The sequence below is a fragment of the Cnephaeus nilssonii genome (genome assembly GCF_951640355.1).
Source record: "Cnephaeus nilssonii genome assembly, chromosome: 13".
In the NCBI taxonomy this organism is placed as follows: domain Eukaryota; kingdom Metazoa; phylum Chordata; class Mammalia; order Chiroptera; family Vespertilionidae; genus Cnephaeus; species Cnephaeus nilssonii.
The window spans coordinates 73,887,149-73,890,777 of record NC_137084.1 but is presented as its reverse complement, the minus strand read 5'-3'; the positions used below and the strand labels follow the sequence as shown (position 1 = coordinate 73,890,777).

Below are 3,629 nucleotides of genomic sequence, written 5' to 3'. Positions count from 1 at the left end.
GTGGATTCTATCGTGCATCCTAAAGTTTACACAGGGGTTTTAGAATGCTCCTTTTTATATTGCAGCCAACATATAAACTATTTCAGCAATGTTCCTGAAATTATTATATTTCTGCTTTTGGCTTTTCCTTTTAACCTTTTCTCACTGGACAATAAGAGCTAAGATCTTTCTTAAGAGGTCATAATTGCTCTGGTATGTTGCTGGAACCACAGGACAAAACATTTTCTTTGAAATTTGGTATTTTGCTAATAAAACACAAGATTAGAAAATATGTCTAAACTGCTAAGATATTACATTGGAAGCAAACACTCTTACATGTTTTATTTTTAAAACCAGAATTGGAATTTTGTTTCTCTTTCGTGTTGCTTTTTCCAATTTGAAAAAAATCTCAACTATTTTGATAGATAAGCATTAAAATTTTACCACATAATTCTTGTATGTCTATATTAATATTAATATACATCTTTGACTTAATGACAAGACTATTAAAAGATTTACATTTTATCAAAATAAAAGTTTCAATCCACCAGAAAGTTATAACAATTCTAAATTTGTATGCATCAAATAATTAGATTCAAAATACATAAGACTAAAAGAAAACTTTAAAAATGTAGAATCATATTAGAAGCTATCTTAGAACAAGAAGAAAATGAATCAAGGTTTGAAAAAAAGAAAAAAAAACAGTACTCATAAATGTTGACATGGTAAAATAAATAGAATACTATATCAAATAACTGAATAACATTATTTTTAAGTATACGTAAAATATATTCTAAATAGGGACAAAGAAAATCCTAACACATTTCATAGGGTTGAAACTCTTCAGAGTATGTTCTTGTTCTACAGTTAAGTTATACAAAAAGGCAAAGGCAATACAAGAAAGGTTACTTGAAAAGGTTCAAATACATATAATTAAGCAATAAACTTCTAAATAACCCATTAGTCAAGGAAGATATTAAGTTATAAACCTGTCTGATGCTGTTAATCTGTTCCTAGTAGGAAATATCTAGGTTTAAAAGTTTCTAATAGACCAAAATAAAAACTTTAATATTAGTGGTGAATGTGTACATCTCATAAAGCTAGAAAAATAACAGGAAATTAAATGTAAGTAAACCAACAGAGAAGAAATAAAATAAGAGCAGAAGTCAGTGAAATAGACAATAGAGGCAATTAACAAAGCCCACAGCTGTTTTTTTGAAAACACTAGTACAGTAAACGTAGAAATGTATAGAGGGAGTTCTCCTGCAGAGGACTTTCTGCCTAGCTGTAGGGAAATGTGGTAAGTAGAAAGCATTCAATTCTTATCCCCTTTGTGGTCTGCTCAAATGTAGAGAACTATCTGCTCTAAATCATAATTTTCCAGAGCAACCCATATCTGATCAAAACAGCATATAAAATCTCCACAATTTCAACCTGATATGGGGGTAACTTGGGAAATGCTTAATGCTCCCTGCCATGTTGATCAAGGTTTTGGCAGGCCGACATCATAATGTTGATCCTTAATAAAGTGTGAACATTTGTAGTGGGAATGGTTCAAGAAAGCAGGTGAGAAGATGAATAATTTTTGAAGTTTGGTCTTGAAGTTGTATCATTCACCACCTGTCTGACCATCAGTATCCTACAGCTGGTAGGTGGAGCAAAGACAAACCTGCCAGAAGGTGGCTGTCCAGTTGTTAAACCTTTCACTGAGAGTGGATTTGGAGGGCATGCTGGAGGAAGGGAAGCATTAGTTAGTCCTAAGTATTAGGTCTTTGAAATGTACAGAGGAAATGGTAGCCATAAGAATGACATACTTACCTGGATATTGCCAAACACCACTGATGTTCCACAGAAAGGCAGTGAAGAGCTGACGGAAGTACTGGGCAATGGAATTCCAGGTGTGAAAACCTTTCTTGCAGTGAGGGGTAGAAAAAGCCAAGGACTGGCTCTCATTCAGACTGGCCTGGAGATGCTTCTGGCAGTAACATCACTATGGCTGCCCAAGGAGAACCCCAAGTTCAATTCAAACTTGTGTTGGTTCGTGACGGTGGGGCTGGGAAAGCGACATTCATGAAACGTCATCTGACTGGTGAATTTGAGAAGCATGTAGCCACTCTGGGTATTGAGGCCCCTCCCCTCGTGTTCCAATAGAGGGCCTATTAACTTCAATGTGTAGGATACAGCGGGCTAAGAGAAGTTCAGGAAATTGAAAGACGGCTATTACATCCAAGCCCAGTGTGCCATTATAATGTAACTTCCAGAGTTACTTACAAGAGTGAGCTAACTGGCATAGAAATCTGGTACGAGTGTGGGGAAACATCCCCATCAAGTTGTGTGGCCACAAAGTGGATATTAAGGACAGGAAAGTTAAGGCTAAATCAATGATCTTCCACCGAAAGAAGAATCTTCAGTACTGTGGCATTTCTGCCAAAAGTAACTACCACTTTGGAAAGCCCTTCTCTGGCTTGCTAGAAAACTAATTGGAGACCCTACCTGGGAGTTTGCTGCCATGCCTGCTCTTGCCCCGCCAGAGGTTGTCCTGGACCCGGCTCTGGCAGCACAGTATGAGCGCAACCCAGAGGTTGCTCAAACCACAGCTCTCCTAGGTGAGGGTGATGGCCTGGGAGAAAGGGAAGCTAGAGCCCAGCATCAGAAGACTAGATCATAGGCAACTGTCCTGTGATGTCAGTGCAGAGCAGAACTTTTGCTTGATCTTTGGGATGCTGAAAGAGAGGAATGGACTTTGGAATGAATGTGGCATATTTATTTGGGAACGTAGTTGTTTCCTTATTGAGTTCCAAATATAAAACTGGTAGTCACATCACAATATTCAGTGGTAAAACCTTGCTTGTTACTGTCATTCTCATTCCTTTCTCCTTCAGAATCAAGTTGTATTTCAGAAAAAAGAAAGAAAAAAAAAAAAAAACAGGACCAAGTCTAAAACAAATCAGAGAGAACAAATTTAAAGAGGTTGAATGTCAAGATCATTTACAATGGTTGGAAATCATATGGCTTTGGATGGAGACACCAGGGTATATGCTTTGGATGGAGACACCAGGGTGTATTTCTGATCAGGAAACAGGTCAAGATGGGGAACTGTGCAAGAGATCATGGTTTTTTATTGAGGCAACTTCCCTCAATCTCCTTCTGAGTCTACAAAAGAAGCACCCCATCGAGAAGCAGCATGCCCTATTCCCCACTTTTCATTTTGAAGATAACTCTGAGGCTCTTTCCTGTCAGTTATAAGATGTGCTCCAAGATCTTCTCCCACCTTCCATCATAGCCACTATTTCTATAACTAGGGTTCAGTTGTAGCATCACCTCGGTGGTTCTATAAAAGAGCTGTAGATTTTATATATCAATAGGTACTGGGGAAGTATGAGTGGGACTGTATTCTGATGGTGCTTAATCAAGGGGCAATAAGATAAAATAGAATACTTTTTTTTTTTACTTGAAAATGCTCTCCTGTGATGTAGTAGTTATCACTGAGAAAAATACTCCAGGAAATGGGGCAAACTTGCTACTGATATGTTTCTGAGAAGCATGTAGAAAACAATGGTCTATACTGAGTGAAGTTAAAAGGCCAGATTACCATACCAGAAATGGGAAAAATAAATTAAAATGCTCATGGAAGTGGGAAGCCAGGAATA

The 3,629-nt window shown here is 37.6% G+C and overlaps 1 pseudogene across 1 annotated transcript; it reads left to right on the top strand.

Annotated features, from left to right (window-relative positions):
• The first annotated feature begins 1,953 nt into the window (after positions 1-1,953).
• Positions 1,954-2,647, top strand: LOC307110207 (GTP-binding nuclear protein Ran-like; annotated as a pseudogene). The gene has a single exon. The product of its transcript is annotated as a GTP-binding nuclear protein Ran-like (transcript).
• Positions 2,648-3,629: the final 982 nt, after the last annotated feature.